General features: G+C 41.4%; 1 protein-coding gene and 1 long non-coding RNA gene across 11 annotated transcripts in view; both read right to left on the bottom strand.

Annotated features, from left to right (window-relative positions):
- RBPMS (RNA binding protein, mRNA processing factor) overlaps positions 1 to 26,800 on the bottom strand; it is a 185,001-nt gene that overhangs the window by 39,462 nt on the left and 118,739 nt on the right. The window lies entirely within an intron of this gene.
- Positions 490 to 3,080, bottom strand: LOC131506517 (uncharacterized). Its single transcript, XR_009258998.1, has 2 exons — positions 1,848 to 3,080; positions 490 to 1,739 (listed from the first exon to the last, which is right to left on the bottom strand). It is a non-coding gene; the product is annotated as an uncharacterized LOC131506517 (long non-coding RNA).

The following is a 26,800-nucleotide window of genomic DNA, read 5'->3' as shown; positions in this document are numbered from 1 at the left end:
GCCATCATCTCTAGATATGGATAGCTGAAAAGTTCTACTGCTCCTCCTAGCTTCTCATGTGGTACTAAAATTTTGACTCCTAGAAATTCAAACTGAAATTACAAGTATAAAATCAAACAAATCAATTAACATAGAGAAGCTATGTATATCATTTATCATCTTCCTGACTGTGGTGGTAGGAGCACTCTACTATAATCACCACCAGCACGGCCACCCTAGCCATCCCACTGTCCTGGCTGTCAGTGCACTGAGAATTATGCAGCCAGAGAATCCGACATGGCCACAAGCCAGGCCCATCGAAGCCAAGAGGAGTATCGTAGCCAAACTGCATGTGTACCAAATGTAAAAAGTCCAAGGCATAAACATGTTTTCCCAAACTATTCCTGCCCCAGCCTCTAAATGGTATTTGGAGGATATAAGGAAGACACAAAATAACGAGGACACCTATTGCTCATGGCATCATAGTGATTGCTATTTGAAAGATTTTAAAAGTGACCTGAATGCCCAATCATCACCACCATTCTAAAGTAAGTCTCCCTTACTCAGTATCAGATGCCTGAGCACACAATGCTGATGGCTATGGCAGAGGCTGCTAAGTATTGCTCTGTGCCATGGTGTTTTAAACATCTCTTTCAGGGAGGCTAAAAATCCATCACTTAAATCTAAAAAGTCACATATTGCCAATTACTGTGAACTATGAAAAGCCTATAGGAACAAAGCCATCAGTAGACCTAGAACTTCCTGCCTACAGGTAACAACACTGCTAGCACACAGAAAACTCAGAAATGTGTCCTTTTCCATCTTCTCCAAAATCCTCCCTTCCTTTATTCTTGGTTTTATAATCTGGTGCGTCAGATCAAATCCTGAGTACAAAGCAAAACTTCACTTGTAGAAACATCTGTTGCTGTCTAAGAACTGCTTCTCTTCATCCCCTAGGCTTTCCGAGGTGACACGGGTTCCAGGGAGGACAATTCAACCTGACACTCTGTGATAGAAATGAACGATGTTTCCTGACAGTACTGAACCATGAGCCCATGGATGGATGAAGAAACTGGTCATTACTTAAAAAACAACAAAGAGAGACTAAGCAGGGCGCCTGGGTAGCTCAGTGGGTTGAGCATTGGACTTTGGCTCAGGTCATGATCTCACAGTTGATGAGTTCGAGACCTGTGTTGGACTCTGTGCTAACAGCTCAGAGCCTGGAGCCTGCTTTGGATTCTGTGTATGTCTCTCTCTCTGCACCCCCACCCCCGCTCATGCTCTGTCTCAAAAATATATAAACATTAAAAACAAAGACAGACTAAACTAGTTCTTAAACGCAGTTCAGGGCCAGCATGGATGAATAAAGTCCACTCTATCCAAAAATTTAGTCAGGGCTACTTTCTCTCAAATTATACCACACCTCTTTGCAAAGAGTATTTACTAATAAGTACCTACTGTGGGTCAGATGCTGGATGAATACCATCATCTTTTATTTCTCCAGCCCAAATTCGAGGCATTGATGCTGAGCCACAGAAGGACCTCATTCTCTACAAACCTGAAACGTAATTCTTACTTAATTGAATATATCCAGTGATCGCAGGGCAGGGTGGGGTGGGGAGCAGAAGTTATACTTGAGGAACACTATGTAGAGATGGAACTCCTTATTAATTTCATAGTGCAGGCTATTAGGAAGATGTGATTTGTCATGCAGAAAGTGCTGGAAGAGCTGTAAACTTCAGGGAGTCAGCAGATGGTCACTGAAAAGAAAATTTGACAAGAGAAGAACAAATGACCTTTTTGTGTCAGAATGTGTCACATGAGGTAATTCCGGAAACGTGGTGAGTAGTGACTCAGTAAAGTCTCACCTGAAAGTCAAACCAGTGTTTCTCCTCTTTAAGGAAGTCTTTTAGTTGTAAATGTTGCTGGCTGCACAACTTTGAGCAATTTACCTAATTCCTCTGATAAAAATACAGACCATCACAAAGGTTCATCATAAAAAGTCACTGAGAACCTGAGAGGCACAGAGTAAGTGCACAGTATCATACAGTGTTTGTTAGCAAATAGCAGTGGCAGTAATCAACACGAACATAGGAAAGGAGGGGAGGACACATTCTGGGGGTGTAAATAATGTTATCTATGCAATAGGTAATCTATCGTTATTACAAGAAAATTCCTTGGTTCATCAAATTGTCTGGGGCCATACCTGCAGGAGGAGGCAGCAGGGAGTGGTGCTTTGGAATGTGTGCCCTCAGCCACTTCTGTTTAACTCTGTTTTCTTCCTCATTCTTTGTGCCTCGTATTTACTGTTCAGCTCATTTTACTAGGAATGAGTTGATGACCACTGGAACCTAAAGGTTTAACTATAAGGCATTTCCTTTTTAATTTTTTAAATAACAAGTGCTCTTTTTTCAAGAGCAGAAGGCTTCTTTTAAAAAGAAGTCTCATTGTCCTTCAGCTTCTCTAAAGAAATCTCATCTGTTCAAAAGACCCACTTAACCTGGTAAGTAAAAGCAAACGCAGCCAGGCCAAGTACCTTTGCAGACCGATCTAGACTTCCCTGACCACTCAATGCCACTGGCTGCCAGACTTGCAAGTTCCAACAGCAGCTCCAGGTGTTGATCCCTCTCAGCCCCCTGAATGGCCAGATTTTCCCTTTTTCTCCCCATCTCTCTCTGCCTCATAAAAATCAGATTTAGCGACATGTTTAAGAACAACATAACAAAAAGCCTACATCTTAATTGTGCAGGAGGTTAATAGTCACACTGTTGACTTTCCAGTAAGATAAACAGTGCAAACTTGGCCAGCACTAATGTATACAACCCACCCTCTCATTCCTGAAGGCCGTACTCATTCTTGAGATGTGAATGACAGCAAGAGTTCACTGGGGAGAACGGAGCATCCTAACCTGTCAGAAGCACTGAAATACCAAAAGAAAACTGGAGGAGTTTAGGCTGAGCTTCTTTATTTCGGGGAGTAAGTAATTCTATGTCATGAGGATCTTGAGTCTGTGATAAACAAATTACCCTCAAACTCTAAAAGGCTGCCTGTCAGTGTTAAGTCTTTTTCCAGTTCTACTCTGCCATAAAACTCAGGGAGATCTGGGGCGCCTGGGTGGCTCAGTCGGTTAAGCGTCCGACTTCAGCCAGGTCACGATCTCGCGGTCCGTGAGTTCGAGCCCCGCGTCGGGCTCTGGGCTGATGGCTCGGAGCCTGGAGCCTGTTTCCGATTCTGTGTCTCCCTCTCTCTCTGCCCCTCCCCCGCTCATGCTCTGTCTCTCTCTGTCCCAAAAATAAATAAATAAATAAATAAATAAATAAATAAATAAATAAATAAAAAACGTTGGAAAAAAAAAAACAAAACAGGGAGATCTGGTGTGAGGCTCAGTAGGAAGGCTGGCTGGCTCTGGCCTGACTTCTGAGCCTTGGTGGATGATCTGCATAGGAGCTAAGGGGTTCATGGGGGTGCTTCACCTCCCCAGAGCCAGAAACCAGAACATCTTAGAGTGGAAAAGACATGCCCAAGCCATCCTGGTGCCTGCAAGATCTCTGGCAAATCTAGAAGTGGCAGCTGGTCAAGCATTAAGAGGATGGTCATACAAGGTTTTTAAAAAAGAATCAAGGAGGAGAATCTTATAGTTCAACTCTAGAGGCTGGTTAAATAACTATAAAATGGCATGAATTACAGCCACCAAAAGGGATGATGTGAGAGACCTGTATTTACAAATATGGACACATGTTAACAAAATACTCAGTGACAAAGTAAATAGGTTACTGAACATTATGTATAATACAATCCCAATAATAGGAAGACACACACACACACACACACACACACACACACACACACACACACACACACACATAAATGCTTTGCATGAGGGATGGGCATAATGCTTTGGTATGTGGCCCTAGGTTTAAGCCAATTATCAGCTTTGTGACCTGGGGTAAGTTAGCAACTTAAGGACAAGTTTCTTCATCTGGGAACTATTAAAGAGGAAGAAGGGGAAGGGAGGGGAGGGAGGGAAGTACCTGTTCTCATAGGCTGTCAAGAAAATTAAATGATATGTAAAAGATTTCAACAGCTCTTTGTGATAGAATACATTTAATAGTATCACTATGATTTATCTCTGGATGGTAGATTCTGTGGATAAATAGATGCTTGAGTTCTTTTTTGCTCATTATGCTTCCTGAGTTTCTACTACGACCACGTATTTTTACCACATAGTGTTTTGTTCTTGTTTCTTAAAGGCTTTGTAAAAATACAAAGAGACACAAGGACCATTTGGGGCGTGAAAAAAAGAGAACACTTATGGTTCCGATGTTACAAGAACACACTGGAAACGAAGTATGAAAACTGATTTCCTTCATGTGATAGTTGTTAAATGTCAGTAAAAGCACACAGAAGAAAAAATGTATAAACCCAGCACGAGCCATTAAAAAACCCCAACACGTTATACAACATGGGTCAATTCTGAAAATATAAAGAGAAAAAACCTAGACATTAAAGGACACATATATGGTTCTACTTAAATGAAATATCTAGAAGACACAAATTCACAGAGACAAAACCAATTAAAGACTACGGGGGAGCATAGCAGAGAGGGAACAGGGAGCCTAATGGTTAGTGTCTTCGAAGCAATGAAAAAGTTTTGGGAATAGATAGATAGTGGTAATGGCTGCAAAACATCACAGATATAATTAGTGCCACTGAACTGCACAACTCAAAATGGTTAAAATGTCAAGATTTATGTCACATACATTTTACAACAGACTGATGTAAGAGAGACTGATAATGTAATATAGGAAACCACACTGAACTGTGCACTTTAAATTGGTGAATTGTGGGGCGCCTCGGTGGCGCAGTTGGTTGAGCATCCGACTTGGGCTCAGGTCATGATCTCACAGTTTGTAAGTTCGAGCCCCGCATCGGGCTCTGTGCTGACAGCTCAGAGCCTAGAGCCTGCTTCGGATTCTATGTCTCCCCCTCTCTGTACCCCTCCCCCTGCTCACGCTCTGTGTCTGTCTCTCAATAATAAATAAATGTTAAAAAAAAAAAAATTAAATTGGTGAATTGTAAAAAATGTAAATTATTTTTTAAAATTATACTTTAATAAAGTTGTTAAAAACCCAAAACGACCTTAGGCTCTGGGGCCAGAGAGACCAACCTAGCTTTTGAACCCCAGATAGGCAACTTACCAACTGTGACCCTGAACATATTTTTAAAACTCTCTGAGCCTGACCCCTCATTTGTAAAATGAGGATAATAACTGTACCTTCACAACAGACTGTTTTGAGGAGTAAGGAGATAATATAAAGAGTTTAGTCAAGTGCCCTGGGAGCACCTGGGTGGCTTATAAGTGTCTGACTTTGGCTCAGGTTTTGATCTCCTGATTTGTGAGCTCGAGTCCCGCATCAGGCTCTGCACTGACTGTGCAGATCTTCTGTCCTCCCCCACTCTCTGCCCCTCCCTTGCTCACGTGCCTATTCTCCCTCTCAAAAATAAACACATACCAAAAAAACAGCCCTGAATGAATAGCTGCTAATTATCATAATTATTTTTAAACTTCTCATACCCGAAGATTCCCAAGGGTCAAACGTGCTCTACTTACTGACTCCAGGTTTTACCAGCTCTCAGAACTACCAACATGGTAACGAGAAAGAATCCATACACACATCCTGGTTCCCCATTCGGGGACCATTAGGCAAACAAACTTGCAGAAGCTCCACCGTCCTCATCGTACATGTCCCCATGCAATGCCAGCTACCCCTCTTCACAATCAAAATCTCACAGCAAATCAGAGGAGGGTCAGAAAACACACAGAGCAATACCTTACTCCAGGGCCTGAGCACCTCGGACAACCTGTCCTAAGCACTGGAACATCTTGCACAAGGACGGTCCATCACTAGACAAGGATTAAAAAAATTACAAGTATCTTTAGGGGTGCCTGGGTGGCTCAGTCAGTTGAGCATCCGACTTTGGTTCAGGTCAGGATTTCACGGCTCATGAGTTCGAGCCCTGCCTTGGGCTCTGTGCTGACAGCTTGGAGCCTGGAGCCTACTTTGGATTCTGTGTCTCCCTCTCTCTCTCTGCCCTTACCCCACTCATGCTGTCTCTCTCTCTCAAAAATAAACAAAAAAAATTCTTTTTTTTTTTTTTTCCAACATATCTTATTATCTCTCACTGTTCCCTCTCTTCCCAGAGCTAAACCTACCCTGTTCCTTTATCCTTTTCTCATAGCAACGCCTCTTTCTGATCTTTCAATCATTTTCCTCATGCTGGATCCCATCCAAGTTTTTCTTTTCTCACACAGTGCTGAGGCCCAGCATGGGATGCAGGGCTGGGAACAGTCTGGTAAGCGGGTCATAGAGCCCACAGTACATCCCGTGTGGGGCTTGGATGGTAAATTCTGAAAAGATCAGGCTGTGTGTGTAACCAGTGGCTGTAGACCAGTTGGTGGGTAATGTGACAGTAGTTTACAAACATCCCAGAGGGAAGAGAAACTGTTTGAAGAGCTGCCTCTGGGCCTTTCCTGAGAACTGATGAAAAAGACAAGCACAGAAGTTTGTTCGGAGACCTGGAGAGCTGGTGGTTGGGGTGAAGAACAAATCTCATCCAGAATGAGGCAGGGAGCCCCCAAAAAGGTGTCTCAGGGCAGCTGTGAGATCACGGCTGGGGCCAGGCTTCCATGGTGTGGAGACTCCACACTGGCTCCCAGGGCTGTTCCTTATGTTAATTCCTCTGTCCTGGATACAAGAACAGAATGAGAAGCCTGCCTGAGGGCTTACAGAAACTTATCTCAAGGTTTGTCGGAGAAGTTACTTTTCCCACACTCACTCACTCTTGAGAGGAGAATCAGGTTCAAAGGGGCAAATGGAGCTGGAAATAAATAAGAGAATAGAGATGGGGGTAGTACTGGGCAAGTTTTTTGGGAGAATGTGTCAGAAAGACAGGCTAACGTGTCCCTTTTAGGGTGGAGCCGCACAGCACTATCTGAATCATCACCCTGGCACTTTGGGTGATGCATCTGTAATCAGTCATTTAATTTTTACAGGATGAGAAAATACCTAAAAGCCACATCTCCTTCAAAACCCACGGCTAAGTTCTTTCTGATAATTCCTCTTCTTATAAATCTCTAATAGCTCCCAATTCGTTCTGAATCAAGGACAGCATAACTGATGAGGGTTTCCATTTATACCTTCCTTCCTTCTTCTCATACCTACCACACACCATCATTTCTCTGCCGCTTATCATTTCATGAACGAAGTTAATTCTTTAAGACTCATTCTTCCACTAGCCTGGAATGCAATTCGCCTAAATAGAGGGACAGCCATACAGCTCAGAACAGTTTCCCCAAGGCTGTGTGTGCTTAAGAGCCAACTTCACAGTTTCCCAGCCTTCAAAGTCATTAACACAAAATCAAGCCCAAAACTCTGATCTCTGCAGAATGTCTTCACTTTAAGGACATCTTACACTCACCAACGCACCTGGGAAGCTCAGCTGGTTGAGTGTCCGACTCTGTATTTTGGCTCAGGTCACGATTCCAGGGTTGTGGGATCGAGCCTCATGTTGTGTTCATGTATAAGAACTCACTCATTCTGGAACAGTCTCATTCTTTCTGAGAACTATCCCCCAGAAATCTAGATTCTGAAGGGCTATCATATAAAAATGGGATTAGACTTGTTCCATGAGGTCCAGGGAGTAAAAATAGGTGAGTGGAAGTTTCAGGGTATACAGATTTGGGCCAGTTAGTAGCAGAACTGGAGCAGGACTTTAGCAAGTACTTATCAAACACCATGTACCTAACATTATGCAAAGCTCAGTCTTATTATTCAAGAAGCTGAGAGACTACAGAGGGAGAAGGAGAGGTAACCGGAAATTTCTATACCGTGTGGCAAGGAAAAAAACACAGTTTTCTACAGCAGCTACCAGCCCAGAAGGGCAATTAATCCACCTCTGGAGAGTCAGACAAGCTTTCTAAAGGATGAGACAGCTAAGGTGACTTCTGAAGGACAAGCAGCTAATTTGCACAAAGACTGAATTTACAGCCAGGGAATGGGCACTAGGAGTGGGAAGGTCAGAGGCAGAGAGGACACAAGTGGCAGCATAGACTCCCGGCGGCGGAGTACTGCCACAGCACAGCTGTGAGGGGACCAGTGTCTGGAGAAGAGGCTCGCGAAGGGCCTGTACAACACGCTAGGGAAGGGAGACTCTATCCAGAGGGCAGTGGAGCTCTTCTCATCACTAAAGCCATCTGCATCCATTAAAGACATCCTTTTGTCAAAAGGTCTGTTATCATAACTGCTACTAACCTGGGATTTAAACGCATCAAATATTTTAAAATATCAGTACATTTTGCACAACTGGTAAGGAACTCTTTCACAGAAGTGTATGATGGTATTTGGGAGAGGACTCGAGAGCCAGAGGCTGGGAAGCCCTAGGCAGGGTTGTGAGGACCAGCTGGAGGGGCTGTCCCCAGTGGCAGAGGTGGGAGCTCTCCGTGGGTTGGTCCTGAACTAGCAACCAAGCTGGCCTTAGGGTCTGTGCCCCATCAAACACCTTTCTCTCTATATGCCAGGATTCACCTCCACACAGTCCCCTCAAGGAGTTTCCATTCTCCTAAACTAAAATCTTGTTAACAGATCCACTTAAGGGAGTAACACAATTCTTTCTAGAAACTGGGGGAAAAAATGCTCTTCTGGTTCCACTTAATCATTTTAAGTCACTTAATGTTTCTCAAGTAGAAAGTCTCACACTTTATCTGATGGTTTGTATTATGGCTCCAGAATTTTAGATGACTTCAGAGAGGAAGCCAGTGAACTTTGAAAGGACATCATTTACATTTGTTTGCCGTATCAGGTAGCACTTAAAATATATAAATGGGAAGATGTGGGCAAGAAAAACAAAAAGATTTCTAAAGTTTCCACAGGATTACTGTAGATCTTTTTATTTGTGTGTGTGTGGGGGGGGGGGAGGGCTAAATGGAAAAATGATTATAGGACTTACAACATTTTAAAAAGAGTCACAGAGTTTCCTGTTTGCACATCTCTTTTGGCATTTGTTAATATCAGAGTCTAGGTCTTGGGAGAGGCCAATATATTTTAGACTTTTAAAAGTTCACTTGGACTTAAACTAGAAGTGGGAGATGGCTAATAGCTAAATTTAGCTTCTATGCAAAGTTACTACATTCAAAACTTAGCTCAACCTTTGAGGGTAACTATTTGCCAGAAGTCAAATTAAACTGCTATTTTAGGAAAAGAACTTAAATGAAACAAGCTTGAGAAACATTGACTATATAATAAAATGGCTTTTGAAATACCTTTTAATGACAAGATTTATCAAACACATCTAGATTGAATTTCTTCAGAAATATAGCTACTGATAAATGAAGAGAGAAGTGTTAGGAAAAAATGTTTAGGTGAATGATGGACTAAACTTGGAATGTTCCCACAGGTTCCCAGCTTTGGTACTTTTTACAGCGTTAAATAAAAGGTCTTTAAAGGGCATGGATGAAGGTGCTACGAAAAAGTCTTTGTGGCAAAGTCTGAAATTAGGATTCTAAGGCCATTGATGTTTTTGGTCAGTGTATTTTGAAAAACACATAAGATCATGCAATGCCCTAAGTAATGATAATCAATGGTGGATCATTATAAGCATCAGGGACTCAAAATGAGAGGAGAAACTGGGAAATATCCTGGAAGTCATTTTTGCATCTTTAAGTCTCTGAACTGTTCACTTTCTTTCTTTAATCTCTCACCTTGTCTTTATTTCTTCCCTTCTACCATTTATAAGTGGAGATGAGAAACTACCTAGGGCTGCGAAAGAGAAGGAAGCTGATGTCCTGTATAAGATTGAGAAATGACTCCTATACTCAACTCTAGCTACTCTATATGACCTTAGGGGAAACTAGGACTCTCAAGTCCCAGATGCCATGTGTATAAACTAAGAGAATTGTGGTACTCCAGTACACGGCTGTTGGCTACATAAGTTGGTATAATCTTTATACGAGCTCTTTGGCAAATGTATGGGGGGGTTTTTTGTTTTTGGTTTTAAATTTCATGAAGGGGCGCCTGAGTGGCTCAGTCAGTTAAGCGTCTGACTCTTGATTTCGGTTCAAGTCATGATCTCACGGTTCCTGAGTTGGAGCCCTGCGTTAAGCCCTGCATCGGGGCCCCGCACTCTTGGCCTGGAGCCTGCTTGGGATTCTCTCTCTCCCTCACTTGTGGGCTCTCTCTCAAATAAATTAAAAAATAAATAAATTTCATGAAATACAATTAAAGGGAGTAAATAACTACACACAAAAAGGGCTGGCAATTAACCAGCAGATGTAGGTAGAGATCTTCGACGGCTGTTACCATTACATAGGGGGAGACAACTAATCACTGTGTGCCTTCTGATGGAAGTGCATATTGCCCTCGACCCCCAATCCTAACCTGAATCTGATCAAGCCTCTGTAACTACTAACTTAAAGAAAATGCAGAAAACAGGACCATGCTAAACACCACCACAGAGATGCAGTGAGCATCATTCACACTGTAAGAAATTAAAGGATAAACAGTCTGGGTTCCTCAGCAAACATACTGTAAGGGAAAAAAAAAAAAAAAAAAAAAAAGATTTTTATAAGGGACCGGCCCAATGTCAAAATGGTATAGATTTGGACCTTGATTCAATAAACTGTTAAAAACAACAAAACATCAGGCTAAGAATCTACTTTTGTATGTTTGAAATTTTCTGTAAAAGTTAAAAATAAAAAATTAGGAGATTATTAAAAATGGTTAACACTGAAAGCAAGATAACAATCAACTTGTAAATGTGAACTCTCTCTTGTCTATCCTCTTGGTTATTGGTTGTTCCTCCACTCACCAGAACGTAACAGACCAAGACACGGTTATGATACCACAATTTGTGTCTCTATTAAGTGTTAACACAATTTCTGGACTTTATAAGAGCCCAGGAACCAAGAAAAGAAAAAGGTATTTCTGGAGGAACCACATTCCAAATGACAATCCAAATGATGCTATGCTTAAGCCTTGAGATTCATGCCCTCCTGGTGTAGCAATGTGCCATTATGAAGCACTTAATATATTTCAAAGCACATTATCTCATTTTATTCCCACTATAGCTCAGTGAGGTCAAGCAGAACACAAATTCATCATTATTTTAAAGAGAAACCACCAGCTGTGAGGGATGCTCACATTATTAATTTTGAGGGGGAGGGGAAAAAAGAAAACACAGAGCTACCTACCATCTTCTCCTTCAACCAAATGACAAAGAAAAAATTATCCACTGAAAATTAACTACAGTAGTCAAGGAAGCACTGCTCTTCTTACATAGACAACCAATAAAGAAAATTAGAAATAGACAAATGAGGGGCACCTAGCTGGCTCAATCGGTAGAGCATGAGACTCGATCTCAGGGTTGTAAGTTCGCTCCCCACTGTGGGTACAGAGGATACTTAAAAATAAAATCTTAAAAAAAAAAAAAAAAAAAGAGGAATAGACGAATGGAAAAACACCTCTCTCAAATTAAATGACCATTCAGTATCTGACAAGAAACTAATTTTATTAATAAACCATTAAAACGCCATGCCATTTTGCCTATCAGACAGAATGAATTCATTTATTTATGATAATATCCCCAGCTGAGGGGGGGACAGGAAAATAGGCATTGTCATATAAAGTGCCTACTAAGTTTCCATCTCTGTGCTAGGCACCATACTTACTGATGCAAGCAGTCCACTCTTCACAAACATAAGATGAAAAACTCAAGTAAGCTCAGCCTCAGACTCAAGTGTGTAGCCTTTGTGGGGAAAAAGTCAGTGAACCCAAATAGATCATAATGGAATCATAGATCCATACTGTCTTGATTCTAGAAAGCCACCCCATTTTCAGTGGTATTAAAGAGACTGCAAAGAAACAACTAAAGGGCTTATACAAACAAAGAAAAAATGTCAAACCCTCCCATATCACTGTGTATCTTCCCATCTATACATTTCATCCCAGGGACCAAGGTCAGGTGTTAAAACAAGCATAGGAGACATGTTCCAGGACTATTCCCATCAATGACACACAGCTACAAAACTAACATTTCACACTAATCTAAATATTTAACTTTCTGTCCCCTGAGCTTATTTTTAAGGCGTCTAGTCAAAAACACTGGTCAGTCTGTTTTATGTTTATATGCATAATTCAAAAACACTTCTTATGAAATAAATTTCATTTCTTTTTGATGAACATTCTATTATATGTCCCACCTTTCCATTTTTAGTTTAATTTAATGGGGGGAAATTATTGGGCATGTAGAACTTTTTTTCATTACTCTTCTGTCCACATATTTTTTAAAATTAAGAAGGAAATTCCCAATCCTATCTAACTACTAGTAATCTCAGTGTTCTACTGCAGTTCTTAATTAAGGAATCTGAATTTAAAACAATACAAAACAACATCAATCTATTTTCTAAAAATCTTAACCTCAACAAAGTTGTAATAGTGGCCATTTCTGTAGACAGAAAAGTTGCTTTGATCCAATAGCCAAAGAAACTCATTATAATCCAAGAATGATAGGTCCTACTCAAGCACTTGGAAAACACACAAAGGTGCAATGCGTCAGTCCTGAATCACCAGCCAGAAAGACTCTATCATTCATAATGATGATGGAGATTACAAAGCCCCGCCTGAGGCGGAATTTCCTTCCTTCAAAAAGATGCTATGATTCCTTGCCCCCATGCAGAAGTAATGAATGCAATCCACTGAAACACCCTGAAAATACAGAAACCCAGGTTCATTAAGATACTCAAAAACAGGGAAAGTGAAAGAAAAAGAAAAGTCATACACCCCCCCCCCCAACAGATAAATGGGCACCAATCCCTTATGTTCAAAACTGGCAATAAAAGGAAAGAATTAAGCATTTATTTTGCTCCTCAACTTTTTTTCTGATGAACAAACTAACTTTATTTCAGGGAAAATGAACATAATTAGGAAAATCACTCTTTTCAACCCCTAATCAAGTAACGCAGTAAAGATCAATGGATAAAGCCATGAAAATGAAGTTGACAGTCACTTTTACAATGAAGGCATCATCCGATTACTACTTGAACACAGGCCCATTTTGACATCACCACAGAATGACCCAAACACTGGTTACTTCATAATGTAGTACCACATGAATGAAAGCACACAGAACCACCTAGGACTCCTTAACCAAACCTTTCAAATCTAATCAAGACTTTCAATTTGCAGTAAATAAAGGGGACACAGACACCTAAAGGAAGCAAACAGAAAAACCCAGGACTTTTTTTCTCAATATGGCTGATACTTTTTTCAACAAAACAATGGCATAAGAAAGGGGGAGGTGGGGGAAGGGAACTACTCTAGATGAAAAGACCTTTAAGAGACATAACTAAATGCAACATATGAATATACTTTGAACAATTCAACTAGAAAGACTGAGGAGGAGGAGAAAGAGAGAAGGGATATAAAAAGCAAGTTGTGGTGTAATCTTGATAAAGCTTAAATATGAATGTAGATGGGTTTCTGGGGTTGATTCTCTCTACATTTTGGTATGTTGAAAACAAGAGAAATAAACAGAAATACATCTACAAGACCCCAATCTCCTCTGTATTGTGGCCCAAAAAACAAGCTTCTTCTGTAAAGTAGCCAAGGAGACACGAGAAGGGTCCTAAGCTGTAGGTGATTCAAGTCACCAGGGAATGTTTTCATCAGTCCTGTTATGCAAACACGCACACCCCTGTACTTAAGTCACAGGGTAATGAGACTTTTTAATAAAGGTTTTCCTTTCCAAGTAAATTCAGCCTCCTAGGTGAGGAACAATAGGCATGCAGAACCACCACAGAATCTTTCTCTGCCCATGAGGAAAGGAAAAAACCAAACCAAAAGAGCATTCCACTTACTCTCTGCAGGCTTTTCTCCATCTGTCAAATAGAGACAATACTGCCTTACAGTTTTTATGAAGGATTAGCACTAATATGTGTATGTGCCTGTAACTGGCCCCTGGCAGTGGCTCAAGTAAATGACAGCTTATAAAAAAATCACTTGTAGCCAGTTACCTACAATCTCAAGATCCTGAAATTTGCAACCACGTGGGCACAGAAGATGACACTGCCCAGCCCAACACATTTATTTCAGCTTTGTGAGACTATGACCAGAGGACCCATCCAGTAAACCTGTGCCTGGAATTCTAACCTACAGAATCGGTGAGACAATAGATGTCATTTTAACCCTCACCCCCAATCCAGCCTCCTTTATCAGCTTGCTTAGTCCATAAATGCTTATCAGAGATGACTAAAGCACTGTGCTGGTGCGACGTGCTCTGTGAAGGAATAAAATACCTGAAAGGGTCCCGTGCTATTCTTCTGGTATCTACGGATGCCCTGGATTCGGCACCACCTTCCAATCCAGCGTGGTCACCCTCTATTTCCTTCTGTGCATCTCTCCAGCCTCACTAGACCACAAGCTCTTCTTTGATCCTTTCCTTCCTACACTTTCACACAAGCCACCCCCTCAAGTCTGTAGATCACTTCTGCATATTCTCTGCTTACTGAAATGTTTCTCACCTTCAGATACTAGGTCTAGAGACCTCCAGGAGATCTTTTCCCATTCTCCCTAATTACCAGCATTATCATCTGCACACGGCATTATCTACGATTTCACTTTAGCACTTGCTCTGCCTTCTACTGCAGCCATCTACAGGCTGGTTTCCCCTACGCAAGCGTAAAACACCTCAAGAACAGAGCTGTACCTCACTCAGCTTTTTATCTCTCACCTCCCCTCAAATGTTTGCTAAACTCAAGTGAGAAAACTTAACTGGGAACTCAGCATAATTTCCTGCACAGAGCTGTTAATGTTTGACCAGGTTGATCTCCTTGACCTCGAGACAGATATTTAATTAATTAATTAACTAACGTTCCTTCACCCTCAGCCACTAATTAGATTATTCTGTTCAAACCAAGATGGTGCTTCTGGCTCCAACTCCACCGTTTCTCAGGACAGCTAAAACCCTAGCAGCTAGTGAAGAGGAGGATGATGAAGAACCCGTATTTGCACCAGCTACACGCATTACACCAGGAGCTTGAGATTTTCAGTTCACTTAACTCTCCAAGCAACCATCACTTTTGCTAGGCTTTTCCCCAAGGAAAAGAGCCTTGATTACATGATATTCTATTGTTACAAATCACCTATATATTTACGATATGTAAAATGAGGCCTAGAGCAGAGAATGAAAACAGGCATCAGAGCAGCATGTAATAATATATAATCCCACTCAAATATAAAGGTGTGTATCTTTGTATGGCTATTCATCACAAACATTAAAACGGTTATCTCTGGATGGGAGTGGGGATAATTTTCTGCATTCAGTTATAAAATACAGATATTACATGACAAAGATGTTATACTATTAGAAAACCAGTGACTTTCAAGATGCCTCAAACCTCTGTATTTAAAAGTATAGCTCATTTGTAAAATTGTATGTTAAAAAATACAAAGTAAATACAACAGAATTTAATAGCATGTGTCTTTAGGTTTAGGAACTTAAAAACATTAATCCCCCCCCTTTAATCTTTTCCAAGGTTCTTCGGTGAACCTGTATTACATCAGGTAATGGGGGTGTGGTGGGGGTGATTAAATAGTTTGGAAAGGTACTCAGTCCAGATCCATTCCCCCCAAGGAAGTTCTCCCAGAATGAATGGGAAACATATTATCCAGCTCTTAAAACCACCACATATGCAGCTATTCTTGGGAGGGTCTCTAGAGAGTAAGTGGCATAAATAGAAGCCCCTAGTCAAATGGGAGGCTGGCATGTGAGCCTGCAGACCTCCAGGCACTGGAGGGGCACTGTTTTCCTCCAGTCTAGCTCTGCAGGGCTTATGCTGCTGCAAACTTTTTTTTTTTTTTTTAAATCAATCAACATTTAGCACTTGCTGGTTGTTTTTTTTTTTCTTTAAAGTTCACTTATTTTGAAAGAGAGAAGGGGAGGGTAAGAGAGGGACAAAGAGAGGGGTTGAACAGGGGAGGGAGAGAGAGGGAGAGAGAGTCACAGAGAGAATGAATTCTAAGCAGCCTCCACACACTGTCAGTGCAGAGCCTGATGTGGGGCTCAATCTCATGAAACTCAAGACGCGAGATCATGACCTGTGTTGAAATCAAGGGTTGGAAACTTAACCAACTGAGTCACCCGGGTCCCCAGCTGCTACAAACTTAATCACCTGCCCCAAATCTGTAATAGCTATCTGGTAAATGTAGGTTTCCATGCCCCCAAACTATGGTTCTATCATATTAAAAATTAAAACTTAAATTTTAAAAACATTTATCAACTCATTTAAAAAACCAAGCCCATTACATATTAAGATAATATGTTTTACGAAAAACAACTACATATACCAAAACAAGTAAGGATAAAACTTCAATATCTGGTGCAACAGAAGACAACTTATTATCTGCTTATTATTATTATCTGCTTTTAATTCAATCTATTGCAATCTATTGCAATGTACTGATTGCAGTATATGAAAAAGAAAACATAGCCTCACCGGTGAAATCAGTGATTATTAATGAAATTCTTTTAATGAATAAAACAAGTTGACATTTGGAAGATCAGTATAATTCAGTGACCCAGTATTTTCCAAAAGATCAATGTGTCATCATAAAATCATGCATGAAATGGAATTTAACAACATAAAAAGCTCATGGATAAAGTCTGATTCCACAATGCAACAAATCTTTTGGTGTAATATAAACAAGGAATATCCACAATTACCTGCAAAAGATACTGAAATACTTCTTCCTTCACAAGCTACCTATCTCTGGGAGGCCATATTTTTAAATGGATTAAAATTTTTTTAATTTCAAATTTCTTTAAAAAATAATTTTTTTTAATGTTTTATTTTTGAGAGAGACAGAGACAGAGTATGAGAGGGGGAGGGGCAGAGAGAAAGGGAGACACAATCCAGAGCAGGCTCCAGGCTCTGAGCAAGCTGTCAGCACAGAGCATGATGCAGGGCTTGAACTCAGAAAACGCGAGATCATGACCTGAGCCAAAGTCAGGCGCTTAACTGACTGAGCCACTCAGGCGCCCCTAAAAAAATTTTTTTGAGAGAGTAACCAGGCAGCAAGCAAGCACAAGTAGGGGAGAGGGTCAAAGGGAGGGAGTGGAAGGTAGGGGTGTGTGTGGGGGATCCCAAGCAGGCTCCACACTCAGTGCAGAACCGGAGGAAGAGCCTGGAATCATGACCTGAACTGAAATCAAGAGTCAGATGCTCAACCCACTGAGCCAGGCACCCGTTTTAATTTTTAATATGGTAATATGTACCTTCCCCATTTTGTCAAAAATATTGTCAAGTGACGTGTAATCAAGAATGGAGATGGAATAAAAATATTTTTTACTTCTTCATCAAGGACATTCTTAGATGAAACTGGTTTCTTTTTTTAAACAAAGCATGGGACAGTACAGAATACAATGATGACTAGTGCAGTTTGGTGCCACTGTCTTGACATGTACTAAGGTGCCAGTAATTACGCCCACTGCTACACAGGGAGAAAAACAAACCACTCTCATGAAAATAGTTTAGACTTCGGGGACTCCTTGAAAGGGTCTTGGAGACCAACCTGGGGTTGGCAGAAAAATACTTTGAGAACTGCTGTACAAGAAAAGGCACCTCTTTCTTTAAGGATTTACAAGTGTGTGAAAAGGAAGAAGGGAAGAAAGAAACAGGGAGACTGAATCAAACTTTAACTGAGAAATGCTCTCTTTTTAATGAGTGAGGAGAGTACATGGCCTTAAAAGAATTAAGTCTATGTTAGCTGTTCCTTCTGGAATGTCCCACTAAATTAACTCCTTTATTCTTTCATTTCTCTGCAGATATAATGAATAATTTAAGTTTACAAAACATGAAAGTTGGGGCAGTTATTTGCATTATAAAAGAATCCTGTGATTTCCAAGGAGATTTGACTTCCTGAGTTCTTAAGGCCTTTGTTTATAGCTAATCAATGATTAAACAAGAAACAAATTCAAAGCATAATGTTAACAGCCATTGCTAATCAAAGATAGGCTACTCATTAAATTGTATCATAAGTAAATTGGATCAGATTTGCTGATCTACACAGTGCTGCAATAACTCACCTCCCACATAAAACAAGATATATATGGAAACCACTTATCACATCCATTACCTAATATTACTTTAATATTGTTAAACTTAGTTATTAAAATTTACACACATTAAGCAAAAACTAGGAATGTGTGCAGGTTTGAGATGACAGAGGCAGAGACGGGCTGTAAACACTGGTGTGGTGTTGTGAATTTGGTTTTTTTTAACGCAAACAGTATTTCTGATTTGTCAAAGTGGGACATACGTGGAAATAAGCATTAATTAGGATATCTTGGTTTCTAAGAGTATTTTGCTGTCCTCACTGACTGCAGTTTTGTTTCATGTTTTTATTTTTCAGAATGTCCAGGGGCCTAAGCACCTGGTGCCCTCACACATATCCTGAGTGCCAAATCCATGTCCTGCCTGATTCTTGACAATGGGCCTTTCTCTGTGATGTGAGAATCGGGCCCACAAATACCTGGCATTACTGGGGGTGAGAGGCTCAGCGGGTCAATCATTATAAAGTCTCAATACCCAGAATGGAAATCATTGGCATGTTTCTGTGAACATCACTTCTGGTAGCTTCAAACTGGTCCACAACAAGGACAGAATTCCTAGACACTCCCACTGTGGAGTTGCTTTGTAGGGAACGGGGGGCACATGATCCAAGTAAGCACAATCCTGCAAGCTCACCTTCCATACTTTGATGTCCTGGTCTCCTTTCCACCAGGAAGCCAGCTGCCTCCTGTCTCCTCCTGGTGTCCATCTCCTGGCCCCTCTCCTATATCACTGCCCAAAGACTCCCCATTACTGCTGTTGTCCACAACTTCCGCATCACATCCGGGCTCCCCCTCCCATCAAAACCCTTATCAGCAAGGACAGAGGTAAGAAAAACGGGTGAAAGAATAATCTGTGGTCTCACCACCACCAATTTCTTTTCCCAAAACTTAGTGAAAGTGGGGTGGAGGTCTGGGGAGGAGGGAAGCTTCCTTCCTAGGAGCACCACCTCCCCAGCAGGGTATTTCCTAGTGGCATTTCAAGGCATATTAAGAAAAAAATTCAGATCGGTTCCGGAAGATGGCGGCGTAGGAGGACGCTGGGCTCACCGCGCGTCCTGCTGATCACTTAGATTCCATCTACACCTGCCTAAAGAACCCAGAAAACCGCCAGAGGATTAGCAGAACGGAGTCTCCAGAGCCAAGCGCAGACGAGAGGCCCAAGGAAGAGGGTAGGAAGGGCGGCGAGGCGGTGCGCTCCACGGACTGGCGGGAGGGAGCCGGGGCGGAGGGGCGGCTCGCCGGCCAAGCAGAGCCCCCGAGTCTGGCTGGCAAAAGCGGAGGGGCCGGGACTGTGTTCCGACAGCAAGCGCAGCAAGCGCGACTTAGCGTCTGGGAGGTCATAAGTTAACAGCTCTGCTCAGAAAGCGGGAAGGCTGGAGGACAAAGGGAGGGAGAGCTGCTGAGCCCCCCCGGACGGCAGAGCTCAGCTTGGCAGGGAACAAAGGCGCTCCCCAGCGCCATCTCCCCCGCCCATCCCCCAGCCAAAATCCCAAAGGGAACCAGTTCCTGCCAGGGAACTTGCTTGCTCCGCGCAAACACCCAACTCTGTGCTTCTGCGGAGCCAAACCTCCGGCAGCGGATCTGACTCCCTCCCGCTGCCACAGGGCCCCTCCTGAAGTGGATCACCTAAGGAGAGGTGAGCTAAGCCTGCCCCTCCCGCCCCCGTGCACCTTGCCTACCCACCCCAGCTAATACGCCAGATCCCCAGCACCACAAGCCTGGCAGTGTGCAAGTAGCCCAGACAGGCCACGCCACCCCACAGTGAATCCCGCCCCTAGGAGAGGGGAAGAGAAGGCACACACCAGTCTGACTGTGGCCCCAGCGGTGGGCTGGGGGCAGACATCAGGTCGGACTGCGGCCCCGCCCACCAACTCCAGTTATACACCACAGCACAGGGGAAGTGCCCTGCAGGTCCTCACCACTCCAGGGACCATCCAAAATGACCAAACAGAAGAATTCCCCTCAGAAGAATCTCCAGGAAATAACAACAGCTAATGAACTGATCAAAAAGGATTTAAATAATATAACAGAAAGTGAATTTAGAATAATAGTCATAAAATTAATCGCTGGGCTTGAAAACAGTATACAGGACAGCAGAGAATCTCTTGCCACACAGATCAAGGGACTAAGGAACAGTCACGAGGAGCTGAAAAACGCTTTAAACGAAATGCAAAACAAAATGGAAACCACGACGGCTCGGATTGAAGAGGCAGAGGAGAGAATAGGTGAACTAGAAGATAAAGTTATGGAGAAAGAGGAAGCTGAAAGAAAGAGAGAGAAAAAAATCCAGGAGTATGAGGGGAAAATTAGAGAACTAAGTGATACACTAAAAAGAAATAATATACGCATAATTGGTATCCCAGAGGAGGAAGAGAGAGGGAAAGGTGCTGAAGGGGTACTTGAAGAAATTATAGCTGAGAACTTCCCTGAACTGGGGAAGGAAAAAGGCATTGAAATCCAAGAGGCACAGAGAACTCCCTTCAGACGTAACTTGAATCGATCTTCTGCACGACATATCATAGTGAAACTGGCAAAATACAAGGATAAAGAGAAAATTCTGAAAGCAGCAAGGGATAAACGTGCCCTCACATATAAAGGGAGACCTATAAGACTCGTGACTGATCTCTCCTTTGAAACTTGGCAGGCCAGAAAGGCTTGGCACGATATCTTCAGTGTGCTAAACAGAAAAAATATGCAGCCGAGAATCCTTTATCCAGCAAGTCTGTCATTTAGAATAGAAGGAGAGATAAAGGTCTTCCCAAAGAAACAAAAACTGAAGGAATTTGTCACCACAAAACCAGCCCTACAAGAGATCCTAAGGGGGATCCTGTGAGACAAAGTACCAGAGACATCACTACAAGCATAAAACATACAGACATCACAATGACTCTAAACCCATATCTTTCTATAATAACACTGAATGTAAATGGATTAAATGCACCAACCAAAAGACATAGGGTATCAGAATGGACAAAAAAACAAGACCCATCTATTTGCGGTCTACAAGAGACTCATTTTAGATCTGAGGACACCTTTAGATTGAGAGTGAGGGGATGGAGAACTATTTATCATGCTACTGGAAGCCAAAAGAAAGCTGGAGTAGCCATACTTGTATCAGACAAACTAGACTTTAAATTAAAGGCTGTAACAAGAGATGAAGAAGGGCATTATATAATAATTACAGGGTCTATCCATCAGGAAGAGCTAACAATTATAAATGTCTATGCGCCAAATACTGGAGCCCCCCGATATATAAAACAATTACTCATAAACATAAGCAACCTTATTGATAAGAATGTGGTCATTGCAGGGGACTTTAACACCCCACTTACAGAAATGGATAGATCATCTAGACACACAGTCAATAAAGAAACAAGGGCCCTGAATGATACATTGGACCAGATGGACTTGACAGATATATTTAGAACTCTGCATCCCAGAGCAACAGAATATACTTTCTTCTCGAGTGCACATGGAACATTCTCCAAGATAGATCATATACTGGGTCACAAAACAGCCCTTCATAAGTTTACAAGAATTGAAATTATACCATGCATACTTTCAGACCACAATGCTATGAAGCTTGAAATCAACCACAGGAAAAAGTCTGGAAAACCTCCAAAAGCATGGAGGTTAAAGAACACCCTACTAACGAATGAGTGGGTCAACCAGGCAATTAGAGAAGAAATTAAAAAATATATGGATACAAACGAAAATGAAAATACAACAATCCAAACGCTTTGGGATGCAGCGAAGGCAGTCCTGAGAGGAAAATACATTGCAATCCAGGCCTATCTCAAGAAACAAGAAAAATCCCAAATACAAAATCTAACAGCACACCTAAAGGAAATAGAAGCAGAATAGCAAAGGCAGCCTAAACCCAGCAGAAGAAGAGAAATCATAAAGATCAGAGCAGAAATAAACAATATAGAATCTAAAAAAACTGTAGAGCAGATCAATGAAACCAAGAGTTGGTTTTTTGAAAAAATAAACAAAATTGACAAACCTCTAGCCAGGCTTCTCAAAAAGAAAAGGGAGATGACCCAAATAGATAAAATCATGAATGAAAATGGAATTATTACAACCAATCCCTCAGAGATACAAACAATTATCAGGGAATACTATGAAAAATTATATGCCAACAAATTGGACAACCTGGAAGAAATGGACAAATTCCTAAACACCCACACTCTTCCAAAACTCAATCAGGAGGAAATAGAAAGCTTGAACAGACCCATAACCAGCGAAGAAATTGAATCGGTTATCAAAAATCTCCCAACAAATAAGAGTCCAGGACCAGATGGCTTCCCAGGGGAGTTCTACCAGACGTTTAAAGCAGAGATAATACCTATCCTTCTCAAGCTATTCCAAGAAATAGAAAGGGAAGGAAAACTTCCAGACTCATTCTATGAAGCCAGTATTACTTTGATTCCTAAACCAGACAGAGACCCAGTAAAAAAAGAGAACTACAGGCCAATATCTCTGATGAATATGGATGCAAAAATTCTCAATAAGATACTAGCAAATCGAATTCAACAGCATATAAAAAGAATTATTCACCATGATCAAGTGGGATTCATTCCTGGGATGCAGGGCTGGTTCAACGTTCGCAAATCGATCAACGTGATACATCACATTAACAAAAAAAAAAAAGAGAAGAACCATATGATCCTGTCAATCGATGCAGAAAAGGCCTTTGACAAAATCCAGCACCCTTTCTTAATAAAAACCCTTGAGAAAGTTGGGATAGAAGGAACATACTTAAAGATCATAAAAGCCATTTATGAAAAGCCCACAGCTAACATCATCCTCAACGGGGAAAAACTGAAAGCTTTTTCCCTGAGATCAAGAACACGACAGGGATGCCCACTCTCACCACTGTTGTTTAATATAGTGCTGGAAGTTCTAGCATCAGCAATCAGACAACAAAAGGAAATCAAAGGCATCAAAATTGGCAAAGATGAAGTCAAGCTTTCGCTTTTTGCAGATGACATGATATTATACATGGAAAATCCGATAGACTCCACCAAAAGTCTGCTAGAACTGATACATGAATTCAGCAAAGTTGCAGGATACAAAATCAATGTACAGAAATCAGTTGCATTCTTATACACTAACAATGAAGCAACAGAAAGACAAATAAAGAAACTGATCCCATTCACAATTGCACCAAGAAGCATAAAATACCTAGGAATAAATCTAACCAAAGATGTAAAAGATCTGTATGCTGAAAACTATAGAAAGCTTATGCAGGTAATTGAAGAAGACATAAAGAAATGGAAAGACATTCCCTGCTCATGGATTGGAAGAATAAATATTGTCAAAATGTCAATACTACCCAAAGCTATCTACACATTCAATGCAATCCCAATCAAAATTGCACCAGCATTCTTCTCGAAACTAGAGCAAGCCATCCTAAAATTCATATGGAACCACAAAAGGCCCCGAATAGCCAAAGTAATTTTGAAGAAGAAGACCAAAGCAGGAGGCATCACAATCCCAGACTTTAGCCTCTACTACAAAGCTGTCATCATCAAGACAGCATGGTATTGGCATAAAAACAGACACACAGACCAATGGAATAGAATAGAAACCCCAGAACTAGACGCACAAACGTATGGCCAACTCATCTTTGACAAAGCAGGAAAGAACATCCAATGGAAAAAAGACAGTCTCTTTAACAAATGGTGCTGGGAGAACTGGACAGCAACATGCAGAAGGTTGAAACTAGACCGCTTTCTCACACCATTCACAAAAATAAACTCAAAATGGATAAAGGACCTGAATGTGAGACAGGAAACCATCAAAACCTTAGAGGAGAAAGCAGGAAAAGACCTCTCTGACCTCAGCCGTAGCAATCTCTTACTCGACACATCCCCAAAGGCAAGGGAATTAAAAGCAAAAGTGAATTACTGGGACCTTATGAAGATAAAAAGCTTCTGCACAGCAAAGGAAACAACCAACAAAACTAAAAGGCAACCAACGGAATGGGAAAAGATATTTGCAAATGACACATCGGACAAAGGGCTAGTATCCAAAATCTATGAAGAGCTCATCAAACTCCACACCCGAAAAACAAATAACCAAGTGAATAAATGGGCAGAAAACATGAATAGACACTTCTCTAAAGAAGACATCCGGATGGCCAACAGGCACATGAAAAGACGTTCAACGTTGCTCCTTATCAGGGAAATACAAATCAAAACCACACTCAGATACCACCTCACGCCAGTCAGAGTGGCCAAAATGAAGAAATCAGGAGACTATAGATGCTGGAGAGGATGTGGAGAAACGGGAACCCTCTTGCACTGTTGGTGGGAATGCAAATTGGTGCAGCCGCTCTGGAAAGCAGTGTGGAGGTTCCTCAGAAAATTAAAAATAGACCTACCCTATGACCCAGCAATAGCACGGCTAGGAATTTATCCAAGGGATACAGGAGTACTGATGCATAGGGGCACTTGTACCCCAATGTTGATAGCAGCACTCTCAACAATAGCCAAATTATGGAAAGAGCCTAAATGTCCATCAACTGATGAATGGATAAAGAAATTGTGGTTTATATACACAATGGAATACTACGTGGCAATGAGAAAAAATGAAATATGGCCCTTTGTAGCAACGTGGATGGAACTGGAGAGTGTGATGCTAAGTGAAATAAGCCATACAGAGAAAGACAGATACCATATGGTTTCACTCTTATGTGGATCCTGAGAAACGTAACAGAAACCCATGGGGGAGGGGAAGGAAAAAAAAAAAAAGAGGTTAGAGTGGGAGAGAGCCAAAGCATAAGAGACTGTTAAAAACTGAGAACAAACTGAGGGTTGATGGGGGGTGGGAGGGAGGGCAGGGTGGGTGATGGATATTGAGGAGGGCACCTTTTGGGATGAGCACTGGGTGTTGTATGGAAACCAATTTGACAGTAAATTTCATATATTAAAATAAATAAATAAATAAGAAAGAAAGAAAGAAAGAAAGAAAGAAAGAAAGAAAGAAAGAAAGAAAGAAAGAAAGAAAGAAAAAAATTCAGGCAAGGGCCCTCCTCACCACCACTGAATTTCTTCCTCTATGTTAAGACATTTTATGGTGTCCTTCCATTCCTGTCTCCCCAGTGCAGCTTCCAACAGCTTAAGGAAGGAGAGTGTCTTCCTTAAAACATGAGGCTGCCATGCTCAACAATGTCCATTCTCTCCCCACCAATTATTTAGAAAAAATTTCTCGCCGGGGGGGCGCCTGGGTAGCTCAGTTGGTTAAGCCGGCAACTTCAGCTCAGGTCATGATCTTGCAGTCTGTGGGTTCGAGCCCCGCGTTGGGCTCTTCGCTAGCAGCTCAGAGCCTGGAGCCTGCTTCTGATTCTATGTCTCCCTCTCTCTCTGCCCCTCCCCTGCTTGCTCTCTGTCCCTCTCTCTCTCAAATGATAAACATTTTTTAAATGAAAGAAAAAATTTCTCGCCAGGCACTGAAGACCTTCACCACCACCTCCACACCTTCAACATGAAAAGCCCTTAAAAATAATGCTTTGGGTACACAGTCCTGGATGGAAAACTGGTCACGAGTAAGTAAGAAGTGAGGACGCTGGGATTATATGCTATAACCAAACAAAACCAGAAAACCTGACACACCATTTTTTATACATATATGCATAAAATGTACGTAGAAACGTATACAACGTAACGTTAACAGTGGTTATTCCTGGATGGTAGGGAAACGTATTTTTAACCTTTTAAATTTCATTTATGGTTTCTTTCTCTAACAATAAAATGAATCAGGCATGGCCATTTTACAAAATGAAACTTAACTATTATTTTATAAAGAGAAGAATTAAGAAAAAAAATATATTGGGGCTTATTTCTCAAATGCAGAAGAGCCCAGATTGTGATCATGTGGTTAACATACCTATCTCCAACTCAAATCTTTTATCTCCCTAAATAACAGACCCAATATCCAGTTAAACAACTCCTCCTATTTCTGTGTTATTTTTATTTTCAAACAATTGCAGGACTAGGTCTCTCAAACCCTTCCTTTATGTCAGGAGCAGGCAAGGTTTTCAATCTCCTTGAAAAGTAATATTGAAGGGGTGCCTGGGTGGCTCAATTGGTCAAGCGTCTGATTCTCAATTCTGACCCAGGTTATGATTTCACAGTTCATGAGTCTGAGCCCCACATCAGGCTCCATGCCGATGGTGCAGAGCCTGCTTATGATTCTCTCTGCCCCTTCAGCACTCACTGTCTCTCAAAATAAACTCAAAAAAGAAAAAGTAATAGTGAAAAATTTTCTGCAGATTGCTCATCAATCAGCCTTTTGGGACTTTACAAACAGGGATCACCTAGAGATCACGGAGTCTGCTTAACTAAATTGGTGAGTATTTATGCTGTTTTCATACTATCATGATTCCAAGAGGAGTGTACAGATGAAGTCTAAGGATCTGAAACTATCAATGTAAAACAGAGCTGTAGTATTGCCTCTTGCCATTCATGCTCATTTCCATTTCCATCTGAATGATGGGAAACACTTAAGTAAACTGCCTGCATATCCTCCAGTATAAATCAAAGAAGTCAAATACCCTCCTCTTTGCTGATGATGCCATTATTCATTGAATTAAAATACTTAAACTGTTGAAAGGAGTCACTCTTATTTTCTGAAATAACTCAGAATGAAGTAC

The sequence above is a fragment of the Neofelis nebulosa genome, chromosome 3, assembly GCF_028018385.1.
Source record: "Neofelis nebulosa isolate mNeoNeb1 chromosome 3, mNeoNeb1.pri, whole genome shotgun sequence".
NCBI lineage: Eukaryota > Metazoa > Chordata > Mammalia > Carnivora > Felidae > Neofelis > Neofelis nebulosa.
Note: the sequence above shows the minus strand (reverse complement) of the source record. Positions and strands in the feature narration are given on the sequence as shown.